The following is a 19716-nucleotide window of genomic DNA, read 5'->3' as shown; positions in this document are numbered from 1 at the left end:
GAAGAAAATTTAGCAAATATTTTGTCCCATTCTGTAGGATGTTTTTATCTTTTTGTTTCTTTTTCTATGCTGAAGCTTTTTAATTTGGTGCAAACTCATTTGTCCATTCTTGCTATTATTACCTAAGCTACTAGAGTCTTATTCAAGAAGTCATTGCTTGTGTCTATAACATTTTAAAGTGTTCCTCTATGCATTCTTCTAGAAGTTTCAAAGTTTCAGATTTATATGTAGCTTTTTGATCCAATTTAGGTTGATTTTTATACAAGAGAGATAGAAATCTGGTTTCAAACTTCTATATGTGAATAACCAATTTTCTCATCAGCATATGTTAAAAAGGCCATCTTTTCTCAAGAGATTGTATGTCTTTTGGAATCTTTGTTGAGACTCATATGGCTATAACTGTAACTGTATGAGTTTACTTAAGGGGCTTCTATTCTCGCCTATTATCTAGTGCAGGGTAATAGAGGCAAATCTAGGGCACATGTGCTGCAGCAAGCTATTTATATCACTGAAAGCTCTAAATGGTTCACCATCACTAGTTTAAGGCTATGTTTTTATGCTAGTACTGTGCTGCTTTTGTCACATGGCTCTGTGGCACAGTTTGAATTCAAAGCTTGTAATACACCCACATTGATTTTTCTTTTTTTTTTTTGTAAGATTTTTGGCTATTTAGGGTCTTCCTGCTTCCATATTTGTAAGAGTGGTGATAGTGAACACCTTTGTCTCTTTCTTGATAATAGAGGTAATACTTTCATTTTTTTCCATTCAGTATGGTTATTATGGGCTTGTCATATAAAGGTGTTGTGATTTACATGTAAATTGCCTCCCAAAAATCTCATGTTCAGAGATGGAGCTTTTGGAAGATAACTGTACCATGGGAGCACTTTAGTCCTCAGTACATTAATTCATTCATGAGCATATAGTGGACTGTGGTGTTAGGAGTATCAGTTAGAGGAGGTGGCTTTTCCCATATTCTTTGCTTTCTGAGTACCGTGGTCTAAGAAACTTTCTTCCACATGTCTTCTACCATGTAATTTCAGTCTTGGAACCAGATGATCATAGACTGATCATTCTTAAAGTGTGAGCCAAAATAAACTTGTCTTACTTTTGGTTGCAAGTAATAGGTTCTTTATCTCAGTGAAGAAAAGATAATTAATACAACAGTCTTTGCTACCTTGAGGGGAAATCCTTTTATTACTAGCTTCATCAGAGCTTTTATCATAATATGGAATTTTGTCAAAAAACTTTTTTCTACATCTATTGAGATGAAAATGTGAATTTTAAATCTTTATATTTATGTGGTATATTAGGTATATGATTTGCACCTGTTGAACAACTTCTATTGCTTAAATAAAATAAACTTGATCAAGGTTATGATCTTTCTAATGTGTTGCTGACTGAATTTGCAAGCATTTTATTGAAGATTTTTGTATCTGTGTTCATTAAGGACATTGATCTATAGTTTTCTCTTTTTATTATATTCTATCTGGTTTTGGTATCAAGATGACACTGGTTTTGTGCAATGAGTTTGGAAGCATTTTTCCCCTCACTATTCCCTGGGATAGTTTGAGTGGTACTGCTATATGGTATTCTTTATACATATGGTAAAGTTCAACATTGAATCCATCTGGTTTTGTGCTTTTCTTTGTTGGCAGACTTTTTATTATAATGGTTTCAATCTCATTGCGTATTATTCATCTGTTTAGGCTTTCTAGATCCTCTAATTCTATTTTGAGAAGTCAAATATATCTAGACATTACTCATTTATTTTATATTTTTCAATTCATTGACATATAATTTTTCAAAATATTTCCTAATCATCTTTGGATTTTAGTGGTGTATGTTTTAATTCCTCCTATATTGCCTCTGATTTTGTCTCTGATGGGTCTTTTCTTCTTTTAGATAGTTTGGCTATAAGTTTTTACATGTAATATACAATTTCAAAGAACTGATTTTCTTTTGAAAGTTTGTAAAATTTTAGTCTCTACTTAATTAATTTCAACTATTATCTTTATTATTTCTTTGTACTGAGATTTTCTGGGGTTCATAAACAATACCATAGTCCAGTACCAAATAAGTATGTGACAGGCCAAACAGTCAGGAACCTCTTATTCTTAGTAAATTGAAGAGGAAGGATCTTGGGACAGACTCAAAGGTCAAAAGCCTGCAAGATATCTCTGAACTGTAGTAATTTCCTAAGGAGATCTTAATACTACTAATAATGTTACTCCCATGAAAAATTTATAAGCATCAATGCAGAAAAAAAATTAAGAAATAGAAAATGAGAAGACAGAAACAAGATGCAGCCGCAGACCTCCAGCTCACCCAAGGCAGGTCCGGGGACATTAAAGTGAAAGAAATCAAAAGCCACTCAACTTTATAACTAGTGGAAACACCAAGCAGATGAGTGATACTCTAGAAAAGCAATAGATCAAAAATAATTTCACAGATAACTAAAGAGATAATGACCATAATAAAAGACATAGTTAGTGAATCTAGAGTAGATAGGAATAAAAAAAATAGGAGCATTTAGGAAAGTCATAGAAACCATAAATGCCCACATAGGAAAGAACTAGATGTCAAGAAACAGATTTAAACAGATATTCAGATTAAAAAATCTATTGAAAGTATATGAAGCACAATCAACCAATGCAAGGATAGAACATCTGATCTAGAAGACTGGTTTTCAATTAGTGATAATCAAATTAAAGACTTCTTATAAACAGCAAGAGACCACAAAAAGTCAATCCAACAACTGCTATATCATGCCAAAAAAAAAAACCCCACAAAATTGATCAAAATCAATGGCAAATCAGAAAATAGCACAAAGGACATAAAAATTCTCTTTGCGTAAGTAATGGTAGAAAACTTCCCAAGAATGAAAGTGATTTGATGTACAGATAAGAGGGGCATGTAGAACTCCAATTACCCATGATCAGGAAAAAACTACACCTAGACAGATGATAGTCAAGATTCAAGAAACACAACAGAATAAAATATTAAAAGTTGTTAGAGAAAAGTAATGGATCATCTATAAAGAAAAATCCATCAGAATCACAGCCGACTTCTCAACACAAATCCTTAACTCAAAGAGAGCTTGAAGTATTTGAAGTCCCAAAAGAAAACAACCTCTAACCCACACTGATATACCCCACGATTATCTTTCAAAATTGATGAAGAAATAAGATACTCCCATGACAGACTACACATGAACAAATTCATGACCAGCACTCAATAAATTTCTGAAAGATATTCTAGAAAAATGCAACAAAGACAATAACTCCCTGAGTTCTTTCCCAAGAGGCGAAAGAAAGGGAATGAACAACAAGAAAATAATATGACAAGAATAAATCGATACATATCAGTTATAGTTGTCAATGCAAATGCTCTTAAATCACCAAGTGAAAGAACCAAATTGTCAGAGTGGATCAAGAAACTAGATCCAACGTTGTCCTGCATACTAGAAACACATTTAACTCTAAAAGAAATTCCTAGACTAAAAGTCAAGTGATGGCAAACAATACAGGAACACAGAAAAAAGCGGAGTTGCTATTCTATTTGCAAACAGTATGCATTTCAAGGCAAGACTGAAGAAAAGAGACAAAAAAGGTCGCTTCATCATTGTTAAAGGAATAATCTAGGAGGAGGAGATAACAGTTAGAAATACATATGCATCAAATGCCATAATCTATATGAGGCAAACATTAATGGATATGAAAAATCAGATTAGCACTAATACAATTGTAATGGTGGGACTCAGTACCCCAATGTTACAAATGGACAGATCAACTAGAAAAAGATCAACAAAGAAACATCAATGCTACACCAAACCTTTGAAGAAATGGACTTAGTAGGTATCTATAGTGTTCCACTCACCAAGAGAATATACATTCTTCTTTTATGCACACAAAATAGATCATATACTTTTCCAAAATAAACCATATACTAGCTCATAGAACATGCCTAAATAAATGCAAAAAAATTAAAGCCATCCCATGCATATTATCAGATCATAGTACAATGAAACTGTATATCAATGGCAAAAGAAACCAGAAAAACTGAACAACACATAAAAATTAAAACCTGTGGAACAATCAATGGGTCACAAATGAAACTAAAGAAGAAATTGGACAGTTCCTGCAATTAAATGATAACGCCAATAGGACACATAGGACTTAGAGGTTGTGATGAAAAAGAAGCCCTACAAGGGAAATTTATAGTGGTGAATTCCCACATCAGAAAGCCAGAATGAGTTCAAATAAAGAACCTAATGTTGAGCTTCAAGCTTCTAGCAAAGGAAGATGTTAAACCTAAACCACATAGAAGGGGGCAATTATAAACATCAGAACAGACATTAATGCAACTGAGACCAAGAAAATAATACAAAGAATCAATGAATCAAGGAGCTGGTTCTTTGAAAGATTAAATAAAATTGATAAACCCTTATATAGCCTTATCAAAGAAAGGTAAGGAAATACTCAAATCTGTGCAAGTGGGAATGAAAAGGGTGAAATCACAATGGACCCTGCAGAAACCCAGAAAGTCATCAATACCTACTTTTAGAACCTGTATTGTAAGATGGAAAAAATAAACCGAATTTTAGACACATATGTATTACTAAAGCTGAAATCAGAAGATATACAAATTCTAAGGAACCCCATATCAGTCAGTGAAATTGAAAAAAATTTGAAAACTGCCAACAAGGAAAAAACCAGGCCTCAGTTCACTGTTTCATTCTGCAAGAGATTCATAGATCTAATGCCACCTTCCCCTGAAAGTAGAAGTTTCAATGGCATTGAAAGGGAAGTGATAGTCCCAACCTCATTCCTGGAATCAAGAATTACTGTGATCACAAAACCAGAGAATGATCAAAATAAAAAAAGAGAGAGTTACAGAACAATCTCCTTAAAGAACATAGATGTAAAAATTCTCAGCGAGATACTGGCAAGCAGAATACAACAAGTCATCAAGAAGATTATACACCATGACCAAGTAAGATTCATTCCAGGTATAGAGGGATGATTTGACACATTCAAATTAATAAATATCATTATGCCAAGGACAAAATCTACATGATTATCTCAATAGAATTGAAAAGCATTTGACAAAGTCCAACACTCTCAAGATAAAAATGTTACAGAAAATTAGAATAGGCCTTTATCTTAATCTGACAAAAGGCATCTATCAAAAACCAATAACCAACACTATACTGAATGCTCAGAAACTGAAAGCTCTCACTTTAAAATCACAAACAAGAGAAGGATGCCCACTTATATAATATAATCCTGGCAACAGTAGTTTAAGCAATTAGATAAAAGAAAGAAATGAAAGGAACAAGGAGAGTAAAAGAAGAAGTTAAATTATCATTAATTATCAATGACATGATATTCTACACAGAAGACTTAGAAAAGCCCCCTCCAAAGACTTGAAGATTTAATAACCATATTCATTAGTGTAGCTGGATACAAAATCACTAGCATTCCTGTATACAAATAACAAACTCGTTCAGATAGAAATTAGGCACACAACCCCTTTTACATAGAAACAACAAAAATGAAATAGTTAGGAGTCAATCTAACAATGGAAGTAAAAGAAAATTACATTAAAAACTACACAGTCTGAAAGAGGAAATTGAAGAGAATATCAGAATATGGAAAGATAACCTTTATTCCTGGATAGGCAAAGTGAATATAGTGAAAATGGTCATATTTCTAAAAGTTTTATACAGATTTAATGCAGTCCTGATCAAAATACCAATAGCATACCTCACAGAACTAGAGAAACAATTTGAAATTATTATGGAACCAGAAGCAATCTAAAGTAGCAAAAGTAATTCTGGTTAACAAAGGCAAGGCAGGGGATCATAATTACCTACTTGAATTTACCGTGATAAACAGCATCATACTGGCAAAAACACAGACCTGAGGATCAATGGAACAAAACAGAAGATGTATGTAGAAACAGCTCCAAACACACTCAGTCACCTTAACTTGGCCAACGGGGCTAAATACCTTTACTGGAAGAAGGGTATCCTCTTTAACAAATGTTGCTGGGAAAAATGGCTTTCCACATGATAAAGATTAAACCTAGGCCCATATTCTCAGCATACACATAAAATCAACATGATTCAAAACTGTGGATGTTGAAACAGAAATACTTAATCTACTAGAAGACAGAATAAGTAACACTCTTAAAGACATAGATGCAGTTAAATTTTTATGAACAAAAGGAAATATTACAAAGAATCAACAACTGAGATCACAATACATTAAAATCTTTTGTACAGCAAAGTACAACAAAACAAGAAAGCAGAGACAAAATGGAAAAAAAATTTACCAACTATTCTTCTGACAGAGGACTAATATTTGGAATATATAAAGAACTCAAAGAATCAGTACCCCTAAATGTAAAGAGACAATTCAAAACTCAGCTCCTAAAATGAAGACACTCGTCAGATAAAGAGGTACAAATGGCAAATAAATAAATATATGAAAATATGTTTCACATCACTGGTTATTTGAGAGATGTGAATTAAAATAGCCTTGAGATTCCATATCACTCCCGAAAGAATGATGGTCAAGAAATCAATAACAAATGCTGGAGAGCTGTGGGGAAGAAAAAATCCTTTTCCACTGTTCGTGGGAGTGTAAATTTGTACAACCACTATAGAAATCAGTGTGGAAATTCCTCAAAAACCTAAAGCTAGATGTTCTATTTGACTCAGCTATGCCCTTTCTTGGTATTTTCTGGAAAGAGTTAAAAGCATGATACCACAGCGATAAATACACACCCATGTTTATTAGCTGTGTGGTTTGTAATAAGCTAAATCTTAAAAACAGCCAAGATACCTATCAATATATGAATGGAAAAAGGAAATATAGTACCAATCTGCTATAAAGAAAGATAAACGAGACATTTTGAGATAAATGCATGCATCTTGATAACATAATTTTAAGTGAAATAAAACAGACACACATTTAAATATTGCATTGGTTTTCTCGTGTGGGAAACCAAAAGGGTGAATAAGGATCAAAACAGATAGTAGATATTGGGAAGTGGGAACAAGATACTCAAATGGAAAGGGAAATAAGGGGGAGATGAATTTGATCATGATGATATCAAAGGAATACCGATAAAATGAATTTAAAAATAATTGTCAAAATATGTAAAAACATATGTACACATGTACAGGGAAATGGGAGAACAAAGAAAAAGAGGGCACCTAAGTGTTTTTGCTTCCTGTTATTTTAACAAATACCCAAAATGATGGTAATTTTAAAAGTGGGAAGATCTGTTTTGGCTCATGGCTTCAGTAAGTTTGTTCCCTCGTTGGTCGGCCTCATAGCTTCTGTTTATGCAGCGAGGCAGCATGTCATGGCAGGGAGGATTTGTAAAGCAGTGCTGTCCACCTCATGGTGTGCAGAAAACCAGGGGGAAGGGGTAGAGCCAGGGCTCCACGGTTCGTGTCCAGGCCACGCTTGGTTCCTCCCACCTCCTAGGTATCCCTGTGCTTCATAGGAGTGTCACAGACTGGTGACCATGCCTTCAGTGCATGGCCTCTTGGGGCCATTCAAAATTCAAGCTAAGAGTGGCAAAGGGAAAACAGAGTGAAAGTCAGAGGAAGAGAGCAGAGAGAGAGAAATGAGTCAAATGTAGAGGAACGCTAACATCTGGGATGTCTGCATGAAGTGTATGTGGGAAAAAAAGTCTTTAATTCAGTGTAGTATCTCTCTTGGTTTTTGCTGTTGACACTTCAGTTCTAATCCCTTGATGGTAAAATTTAGAAATGAATAAACTTGAATAGTAAGGGATACTTGTATTGCTAATACAATAAAAATTTGTTAATAATTTCACTGAATGTTTGGGAAAGATTGAACTTTACATTCGTTTTTGCAAAGTAATGGTAGAAGTTATTTAAAATCATTATGATTGGCTCTTGGCACAAGGAGCCCCTGCAAATTTGGCAGAGTTGTGCAGGTTCCGTTGAGTAATGAAATGTGAGCAAAAGAATCATGTTTCACTTTCAGGTGAAAGTTGCAAGAACCAGTGCATGAGTCATTATTTTCATTTCTCACTAAAGTGATCAAGGAAGCACATGCCACATTAAAATGAAGATTTTCCTATCCTGGGACCTTGAGTAAGCCTAATTTAGAGCATAGGTGACCAGTGCTTGACATTTACTTGAGTGGTAAATTAACTTTGTTTCTTGAAAACACTCGTATTTTAGTGGTTGTTTGTTAAGGCAGCAAAATCAAACTAGGTAGAGTCATTAGCTAATGTTTACATGAATTACCTCACCTATATAATAATCTAGGAGGTCATTTTGATTGTTTCTGTTTTACACACAAAGAAAGTAAGTCTCAAAAAGTTTAAGCAGTTTGCCTAAGGTCACACATCCAGACTGTGGCAGAACTGGTAAAGAGATCAGCGCCAGAATAATATGATGAATTGTGAAACATTATGTATTTTTAAGGACTTAAAAATCAGCCACTTGCATACAACCATTGGAATGATGAAATAACGCTCATATAATCAGTAAGTTAATTCCAAAGAATTTTTTTTTAAACTCAGATTTTGGGATACTGGACATGCAATAGGGAATACACCACTGGAAGTTTCTGGTAGAAAATAAAGTTTCATCTTTGGTTTCTCTTTCCTTAAATACAAAATGGGATGCAAAATGACTACCACCATGGACTCCTCTGAGCCATGTGCAAAGTACTGACAAGTTAATTCTCTTTTTCCTTTCCTCAAGTCTTTCTCTTTTTTTCTCTCTCCTCCCCTGCAAAGTAATAACTGGTTTAGAAATATTCTAGGATATAAACTGTTCAATAATGCACAAATTTCTTTTTTTTCAAATCCAGAAAGAATCGTCAAACTTTGAAAGGAAAAATTTTTATTAAATGTTTTTGTTGTGACACTTCATGGTTAAAAAGATAGCAGGGTAAGAAATACAGGCCTTTGTGAAGTATAGGTTTTAAAATTGGAGTTATATCATTTCCTACTTGGTCTGGTTTGAACGTTTTAGCATTTTGATTCCCTCTGTCATGCACACATGAGTAGTTCTCCATTCTCTGAGAGGATGGTCATTGCCAGCAAGTTTTTATCTGCAAACGACTACAGGAAAACCTATTGTCTGGCTGGTTCTCTGGTTCTCTATTTCCACCTAAGCATGTTTGTCAGTCAATAAATTCCTGCCTTTTGGTGTCTCCCTATAGATCTGGTGTTCTCCATTAACAATGAAATGCCCAGGCATTTTCCATCTTCCCCACTTCAGCTGAAACTTGTTTGGCAAAGCATGAACATAACTCGGCCTGCCCTTTACGGCTTAATGAGGAAAAGCCATTGCATGCCAGTGTGAATTTCCTCATTGCTGTGTTATGCTCCCTGACACCAATGGGTGCTTTCTTCTAAAATAAGATGGAAATTTTTTGATATTGCCAGATAATTACTTGATAGTACTTGGCTTTTTGTTTATACACATACCAATGGCCCCAGATCCCACCGGAGGCTCCCAGTAGGAACAGTGTTGGCCGAACTAAAAGAGCCTTGGAATTCCAATAACATAGGCTGCTTACTTTTCCCCCTTAGTGTTTATTTTCAGTCTATAGTATGATTAGATTAAATTTCCTTTATTTAGACTTCAGCAAGAACCGAAGGCTTAGACTGACATAAAGTAAGTTAGGGTAGTTGTAACTTAATTTGAAGAGACAGTCAAATAAATCATGACATAAAAACATCAGATCACAGACTTATTCACTCAGTGAGCCAAATGACCCTGTTGAGAGTCCTCCTCGATTCCACAAGTAGGACAATGCATGTCCGCAAGTCAGCTGGTGCACTGAAACCCAAGGCAGACACCGGGCTCAAGTCCTCTGTTTAGCACGCTGTGGTTTCCTTGTGAAGTTTGGGCCTGGTAGCGTGTTCTTGTTAGCCAACTTTTAGCCACACTTTCAGGGGACTGTTTAGATCACTCGGGGGACATGGCTTTGTTCTTCCTTTTTGTACTTTCTCTGCAAGAAAAGTGTGGAAAGAAACTCTGCTCACTGTGGCATGATATAGATACTAAGAGCTGTTTTCAAGATTCACTTTGTTCATTCTTGGAGATTGCTCAATGTTTAATTAGATAGTTTTCCTATGCAAAAGTTTCAGAGAAACTCAGTGGAGATAATGTTTTTCACAGGATATAACATATGATCAGTTCTGTCATTAGCCTAGTGTTTGTATTCATTTCTTTGTCCTACTATTTTCACTTTTACTCAGTCACTCAGTATTTAATCATCCATCAGTCTCTACCTGGATTAGTACAGAAGTGTTGTAAAAAGTCTCTGTATGCCAATTCACTCAAGCACTGCAGTTGGTTACTATTCCTAAGGAACACTACATACTTGCTTACTCAAGCATTTCAATGGTTCCCCACAACTATCTCGGAAACAGCCATTCGGCATAGCCTGGTATTCAAGTTCTCTACTGTGTGACCCCAACCTACCTACTGAACTCACTACTCCACAAATAAGCAACACAGCATTGCTACATACAGCCACACATCCCTATTCCATGGCTTTGCTGAGACTGTCTAATTTTTTGCATGTTTAGACTAAACATTTTTTCCCCACCACTCATGGTCTCTTCAACTCTTTATTCTTAGGATCTGGAAAACAGGAAAAACCGTATTATCAAAATTAATACAACTTTTAAAATAGACATCTAAAAATGTATTTGGTTGGAACTCTTGTGAAATGTTCTTCATAGCTTTTATAATTAATTATGAAACAGACAGATTTTTATATAAAAGTCTATACTGACGTTTTTTAATGTAGATTAAAAATTCAGCATTTCTTGCTTAAAAATGACTACTTATTTCCTAATTACAGAGTTCTCTTTCTAAAACAGCCTTTTCCCAACAATTTCCATGGATGAATTATTTATCATGTGCTGAGAAACCTTTCATAAATACAGTAATATGTGCTTTTAATTTTTACAGTTATTTATACAAGTATCTTCTCTTTTACTAATCTTCTTTTGAGACAACAATGTATGCCTGGTTTATCCATGATTTCTTGAAGTAACAGATATATAATACTATAGAAATTGTCAGTAAAATCAATCTTCCAAGTCACCGATGTCGCTTTTTTTTATTAATGAGTCCATAAATTAAAATCTGTGGAAAGTTTGGCTAGTTATATCAGTTAAGACAAAAATTGTGCAAAAGAAAAATATTTAGAATGATAAAAAATGAGTAATTCAGATTAATAAATAATTTAGAAAATTCTATTTGCCTTTCACAAATTTATAATCAAATAAGCAAGAACTTCCAACTTTCCCCTTAGTGTGGGAAAGGTTTCTAGAAAACGTCGATTATAGAAATGTTATATAATATTTTAGAAGTCTTATTTTCAATAAATTTAGTTATACTTTTATAATATGATTTATCTGTCCTTGCCTAGGAAGGCATTTTGTGAATAAACATGTCAATATACACATACATATTTGGAATAGTATTAACTGTCTTGCTTTACTTTTTTATTGGTATATGTTTGTGGTACATAACAATTACATTCTTTTGAGGGAATTGGTACCTATATATCATATATTGATCATTTTCAACTCCCTCATTTCCCCCTTCCCCTAATTCTCTTTCCCATCTCCTAAAACTCTGCTTTCTTGTTTCCCACTATCTCTTCTTTATTTTGCTCTTTAGTTTTTTATATTTTGCATTTCTTATGTAAGAAAATTCATGCAATATTTAGTCTTTAATGTCTGACTTATGTTACTTAACATTATGGTCTCAAGATCCATCTATTTTTCTACAAGCAACTCAAATTCATTTTCTTTATGGCTGATATTCAATTATGTATGTACTACATTTTCTTTATGAACTATCTGTAGAGAGATATTTATGCTGTTTTCATTGCTCAGCTATTGTAAATTGTGCTGCCATCAATATATACTGTGCATGTATCACTATAGTATGATGTCTTTAATAACACAAAAAGTAATTTCAAGAAACAACAAATGGAAGGCCAGGGATTTAGCTCAGCAGCATAAATACCTGCCTGTCAAGCTCAAGGTTGCAAGTTTGATCCCCGGTACCAAATAAATTAAAAAAAAAAAAAAAGAATCAGCAAATGGGATTATGTTAGATTAAAAAGTTTCTGCACTGCAAAGGAAACAATCAACAACACAAAGAGAAAACCTACAAAATGGGAAAAAATTGCAAACTGGTCTTCTGATAGAGAACCAAGATCCAGAATATATATGGAACTAAAATAAATAGATCCTCAAATAAATGATATAAACAAAAAAATGGACAAATGAATAGACACATTTAAAAAAGAAAAAGTACAAATTGCCAATAAGTACATAAAATATATTTAGTATCTTTACTTATTAAGAACATGGAGACTAAGATAACTCCAGTAAGAATAGCTGTCAAGAGCAGGAAGCACAATAAATTCTGGTGCGGATGTGAGGAAAAAGAACTTCCAGCAGTGTAAACTAATACAACTATGGCAGTTAGGATGGAGACTCCTCAAAACTAAAAATAGCAATTCCTTTTTGACCCAGCTACACCTTTGCTGAATATTTTCCCATAATAATTAAATATTAATATTTTTGATAGCACTGAAAGAATATCTGAGTTAGTTTGCTTCTGTTCCTTCCATATAAGAAGGGTTTTTACCTCTTTCTTGGCACATTCTACAGTGGCCAAAGGGATTCATAAGAAATATTGTGAGTTCAAACCATTGTCAAAGGAAGCAATGGGAAGTGAACAAATAACTCTTTTTGGACACATTTTAAATATTATTTTTCATTCTTTTTTTTTTCTACTGTCATTATTACACCATTGCCACCAAGCCACTAACCAAAACAGAATTACCTGCACAGTAAGAGGTGATGTAGTTCATTGCAGCTATCCTGAAAGTCTTCAATATCTTCGACTGGAGGTGCTAGCAGATGCCACCTAGGCCACAGGAAGCTACCTGTGTGTAGCAGAAATAAATTAATTTATTTGCAGTCCCTAAGATCCAGCTATTGATGTTTCTAGGTCTTAGAAGGAAGTACCCCAAGCATATATACAAGGCAAGAAATTATTTTGAAGACATTTTCCAATAAGACAGATTGGAATCCAGAAATTAATCAGAAAAGCTATATGCGAAAAGCTGAGGCCAAACTCCTACATGTTTTACAAAAACTGGTAGTACTTTGATGATAACAATATGCAATATAATAACCAGTGTTAATCTACTATTATTTTGTTTTGAAGTTCTATATCATCATTTTTATTCTTTTTAATTTTAAAATGATAATAAAATTCTTTTGAAAAGCAGTAGTCTTCTGGATGAATGTTAGGAGCCAAGACTAACAAACTCTTCATCTTATTCACATTTACTGTCTGGTTTGACAAAAGTGAGTAAGAAGCAAAGAGGACGGGCCAGGGAATTACTGTTTTCCATTTTCAAACTAAATGAGACATGAGTAGCATGAAATAGAAATCATTGATCTCAGATTTCACAGTTTAATCAAGGGACAAAAGGAAGTAGCCACTGGAGGCTTGCTTCACGAGTTTTCTTTGTTGGAGAAAAATAAAGAAGGTAGCAGAATCATGTAAAGGATTCTGAGACGGTATCTCTACAGAGATGCCAGTTTTGGTGAAAAGGATATTATTCTGGATTTCTTCATCGTCTTTTGAACCTTTTTAATATTGTATTTTATTTTACTGTGGATGTTATGAGATCAATAATCCTGAATGGACTAGACATTCTTAGATAGCTCTGGTCACTAAGGATGAAGGAACACCTGGGCCTGTTTTGTCCATTTCCACCCACAGGTAACTGGGCATTTTCCACTCATGTGAGCTGCAACCCGGGGGCCATTCTCTTTTTTTTCAGTGGAGCTCAGTCAGGCTCTGTCTTGGGGAAGGAAAGAAGAGGAAAAGGTTTGGGGGGGGGGAGTTCTGTTCCCTTTTTGTTCTCTCTCTAGTTGGCAGGAAGATGCTAGATCTCAAAATACTTTATTAATATTGAATTTGCAAAACTTTGGCTCCTTTACTTTCTGATAATGGCTGAGACGGAGACAATTTTGGAAAGTACATGGATAAGGATGTTTAGGATAAATTTCTCTTTGCTTCTCTTTTCCACTGTCTTCCTAAGTGGTTTATTGAAAATTATCTAAATAAGAAAACATGGATCTTTTTAAGTACACATCAAAGACAAACCCAAAGAACGTGTATTTTCTTGCCAATGAGATGGGGTCTATATTGCATTGATGAACAAGTCATATTTTTTTTTTTTTTCAGTACCAAGGATTGAACTCACGACCCTGCACTTGCCAGGCAGGTGCTTATGCTGCAGAGCTAAATATTCCACCCAAAGCATATATTTTGATAATAGTGGCTCCTCCTAGTTTCACCGTTTCATGTAGTGGTAAAGTGCAGTGAGTTTCCCGTTATCCTGTAACCTGTTATACCCTATGTACTTTGGCTATGGCTACAGATTCTCTAAGTCTCTAAGAGCCTTCATTTTTAGAAAATCTTTTAACAGGACCTCAAATTTGTAATACTGACATGCATTATTACAAACTGAAAAATATTCCATTCAGCGCAAGTAAAATGCTTTATATAGAAGATTGCTTATAACTTGTTTGCAGTCATTTTCCTTCTTGGAATCTGTCATTTGGAAAGCACAGCGTTACAAAGATGACCAAATCTATAGAGTTCTGTAATCACCCTCTCCTTATTAATGCTAGAGTTTTAAGTTTAAAGCACAAACCAATAGATTGAAAGCAAGACAGAAGACTTTAACTTTTTTATTTTAAAGGGAATAAAATGGAACAATAAAATGAAACAAAACAAAACAGTGATGAGACAGGAAGATAGTTACTATATTGTAGATTATTAACCTCTAAATAGTTGCTCAGAATACCAGCTTTGGGCCTGTAAAGTCAATCAGACAATACCAGCATTAGGTTGTTTCCTTACTTCAGTTGTTATCATCTCAGTCTGCATTCCTCCACATCAGCTGTTGCTCATGGTGGTGGGGGAGTCAGGGACATGGCCTCCTTCCTAGTGCTCCCTGTCAGGCAGGGCCACTGCTGGCTCTTAGGGTCTGCTTTCTTCCTGGTTCTTCCCTCCTAGCAGGTCCACTGCTCATGCACAGGTGGCTGTCTATTGTCCTTGGTTCTCCGTGGTTGGCAGGGCCACTTCTGTACATGGCGGGCTGTGTAGCTATATTCCTGGTTCTCCCCAGCCAGCAGGGCCACTGCTGGTGCTCAGAGGGCTAAGTAGCTTCCTTTCCCAATTTTTATTTCTTTAGATCGTGTTTTCTTCTTCAATAACAGGTCATTTTACATATTTTTTCTTAACTTAAAAGTTGTCATATTTTCCAACAGTTTTTTAGTATTGTCCTTCTGACTCAGGCAAACTGTGTGTGCCTCACAAATTCTTGTTCAGATTTTAAGAAAATTTACTAGAAATGAAATTATGTTAAATAAGATCACTTTAAAGAACATGTGTGTGTGTGAATTATTCAAACTATTATTGATAAAGATTCTAGGCAACTTTTAGGGATGATGCATGTAGTATTCCTGTAGTTCTATTGTTGATATTCAAATTATGTAATTTTTGACATCAATACATTTCAAAATATAAAACTAGTTACTCATTTCATTGCATGAAATTACTATAAATTGTGTATCGCTCTTTTGCTAGATGTCTAGATTACTAAGTGTCCTTTATGATTAGTATTATGAAAAATATAGTTTAAAAAATTCTTGTTCAGATTTTCTTTAAGACAGATTATTAGAAGTGGAATTATTGTGCTAAATAAGAGCACTTTAAAGAACATAATGCTATTTTTACCTTCTACCATTCAGATAAACTAAAGAAAGACCAGGTTTAGACTATGTTATGATCCAGTGCAAAACCAAACTTCATTTACATGATGGCTATGAATGCTTATCCCAAAGTTTGCCCAAAGGAAAAAAACATTGAACTAAAGTGTCAAAAAATATTGTCTGAAATATTCTGTGGTCCAAACTCCCTTTGTATATAAATAGCATGATATAGTTTACTAAGACCAGAATTAATAATGTCCAAAAAATAAAGCTGCACTCACAAAATAAATTTGCAATCTTTTTAAAAGTTAATTTTATTTGTAAATTTTTGACATACGTAGTGATTCCACTCATCATAGGGAAATTGTACCTGTACACAATACATCTTAATTCTTTTTTCTCCATTTCCCTCTCTTACCTTCAATCTTTCTTCCCCTCTTCATTTACAAAACTGTTTTCCTTTATTCTGTGTTTATTTTTTTTAAAACTCTGTTCCTTTCCTTCTCTTCTCCTCCTTGTTGCACTTTCTATTAAATATTTTCTTCCGAGTTCCTAGTATCTGTCTTCCATTTTGTCCTTATTTATCCTTTGAGTTTCTTACATTATTCAATCTTAAACCCCAGTTGGTTCAAAAGTCTATACTTATATTCATTAAACAAATCTAAAAGAGTTAGTAGCAATGGAAATGGTATGTATGCAGGTCAAATTTCCTTTATGTTTTATTTTTGTACTCATCTAGGTTAAAAAGCATCTGAAGAAAAACAGCCAATATTTATGACTCCAACTTTCAAAAACTAGGAAGTAGGTAAACTAAGCTTTAGCAAGTAGACTTAAGGTTTTTCTGAGAAAAACTATGGAACATACAAAATACTAATAATATAAAAATTATAAACAGTTGCAACTAATTTCTTAAGCTTTTCACAATTCTTATATAGCAATTAGCCGATGTTGGCAGTGATATAAAGCTTATACTTAGAAAAGTAAAGCAGAAATTATATCAATCCAGATATAAAAAGAAATGTTTCTCAAATTTTGTTTTGTATGCATTTTTCTGGCAGTTGACTTTGATGTTATGCTGAGAAAAAGTCTGTTTTTAAATTACTTTAAGTTTAAAATAAATGTTCAGGGGAGGTATAAGATTCTGAACTCTTCTGACAATGTATTAAAGAATTTTCACTTATTTCATTCTAGAATATGCAATTCTTCCTTGATGTAAATCAAAATGGCTTGATCATGTATTCCAAGAGAATGATATATTACAAAATAGAAGAGAACATCCTTAAAATTGCTATGGATTTGTTTTAAAAAATTGTTTTTTTTTACATTTTTATGAATAATAAAAACATGGATTTGAATCAGATGAAATTTCTTATAGATGAAATAGCATTAGTTTTTTAATAAGATTTTAAATCTTATGCTACTGCTGTTTATCAGAACTATCTGTCCAATCAGGTGGCATAATTTATATAAATTAAACTTTTACTAAAATTATTTTACCTTTGCTTTAACTGTAATAAAGGAAATTGAAGATTTTATTTTTAAACAGATTTATTTTGAACTAAGAGGGAACATTTTCTATGTTGTTGGGAAGTCCAGAGCGCAGTATGTGCACATATAGGTGTGAGTTTGTTTATGAATTGGATCATACTGACTTACAGTAAGACACAGAAAAAAATTTCTCAGGGCATAAAGTAGAATGCATTTTGTGGGCAAAATAATTGAAACTAATACGCTAGTGAATCAATTAATTCACATAATACTCAACAGAGTTCTGTCATTCAAAATACTCATTCTGTGTGCTGAAGAGGAATTCTTCACAATGAATGCACTGAGTGAAAATTTACTTCCTTTGCAAAAATTCAGTGACATTACTCTCTTTTGAAATCACTTCCTTAATCTATCTTCAGATTTTGGTTCCATTGCTAATAACAAAATTTGAGTTTCAACTCATACTTTTTGATGTTTTTTAGCTATTAATTTACATATCAAAAAGACTACAAAAGAGTTGTATTTCAAGAAAGTTGGTACAAAAGCTTGCTACAATTTTCTGGATAAATTTTCTATAAAATTCCTAATTATCTTTCCCAGCTAGTCTACAATTTCAATAAAACACTGGAATATAACATTCATTTAAATAACACAATATTGTAAAATAACAAGAAAGAAAAATTCACAATAAAATGATTTTAAAAGGAAAATTACAGTTATTAATTTTTAAGTCTGGCACTTGAAAACAAACAAATAAAAGAGAGAAAAAGCTACTTTTTGACATTGTGAAAGAATACAGTAAGCACAAAAGATTTGGAATTGAAACTTTTAATATAAAATATGGAATACTTTTGATTTCACTGATGGGTCACTAGATTGACAGACAACTAAGGGACCAAGGAAAATTCATGTTTATTGAATATCTAGTGGGGAGAGGTGATAGGTGGGATGGAGACTTGGATTAATCTAGTAACTGCTTGCCTCAGGAATGAAGGACTTCCAGAATGACTGACTGTGGACGTGAGGGATATTGGGAATTAATCATAGATAGTTGGTATTGAAGTAAAACTCTCAGCCATAGGGATAGGTGCTACTGGAAATATCAGTGGAGCTGACAGGAGTGGGATTGGGATTTTCAAGAATCTCATTAGGCACATATGATATTCTTAAATGTAAAAAAAAAATCCTGAGTCCAAACCATTTTTTGTTTGAGTCATTTTACATAAATTATACTTAAGCTCTATCTGTACTAATGCACTAGTGATCATCAGTAAGAATACATGTTTCTGAGTCACTCAGATGCCTTGTTTCAAATTTCATTGAAGGCAGAGTTGCACGTTCCTTAGTCACAGCTATAGCTGTTAATGAAGAACTGTGAATGATGAAATCCTTCCCTAATAGCAGCAGACTCATGTCATCATAAGAAGAGCTGAAGGAGGTGTGGGCAGAAAAGAAGGGACAAATATCATGGCCAAAAATGAAAGGAAAAGAGTATACTTTGCCTGTACAATGGCAGTGCCACAGAGGCAGCCTAATCAATTCTCATGCTTAGTATAAGGTCAAATTGCATGTATTTCTTCTTCTAGTGGTGCTTCTCACTGACGTACCTCTCCTTCCATGCTCTTCTCCAACCATATCACTCTAAAGCTACAGGTGTCCCATCCATCCATGGTTTGAGTCATACTTTGCTTGCTGGGTCCTGTTTGTCAGTTGGTTTACAAGTCAGCTTGGTCATATTTCCAGGGACCTTGTTGTAAGCTTCTTTATTTCAGTTTGCTTTAGCTAAGTCTCCATAGTCTTCCCAAATCTGTTAAATGGAATCATAATGTCTTTTTGGAGTCTCCTCCTTCACCAGACTGCTTACGAGCAAGAACCTGTTCATTTAATTAAATTTTTAGCAAGTATCCAACATAATATAAATGCACATAAGTGTTTATATAAACTGGATTAAATAAGGTTATATATTTTTAGCAAGGCCTAGAAAAATATAAAATATTTAATTATCTCTGGTATACAAATATATTCAACATGTTTCCATTTTTTCCCATTCCTTAGTGACCTATATGTTTAATTAGTGTTTATGAAGCTCACATATTATATGATAGACTTTTTATTTGTATCAGCAATAAACATTGATTGACAGTTTTGAGAATGCAGCACTAAATTCCTAATCTATAAAATGCGGTGATTAGCCTTGCTTCTATCAGTTAGCAATCTAAGAGATTCAATTTAATTGATTACTAGTAAATATCTGAGTCACTTCTTTCTGGATTTTTTTCAACTGTAATGTCTTACACAATTGAAATGTTTTACATTTCACTCATAAGACAGTTACTGTCCATGGCCAGTTCAGGCTGAGTTTATTTGTATGTTTTTGATATAATTGGCTGCATG

Source organism: Cavia porcellus, unplaced genomic scaffold, assembly GCF_034190915.1.
Source record: "Cavia porcellus strain 051 isolate PalLab524CR breed Dunkin Hartley unplaced genomic scaffold, mCavPor4.1 scaffold_10, whole genome shotgun sequence".
NCBI classification, from domain to species: domain Eukaryota; kingdom Metazoa; phylum Chordata; class Mammalia; order Rodentia; family Caviidae; genus Cavia; species Cavia porcellus.
The sequence above is the reverse complement of the archived record's forward strand: the minus strand, read 5'-3'. Positions refer to the sequence as shown.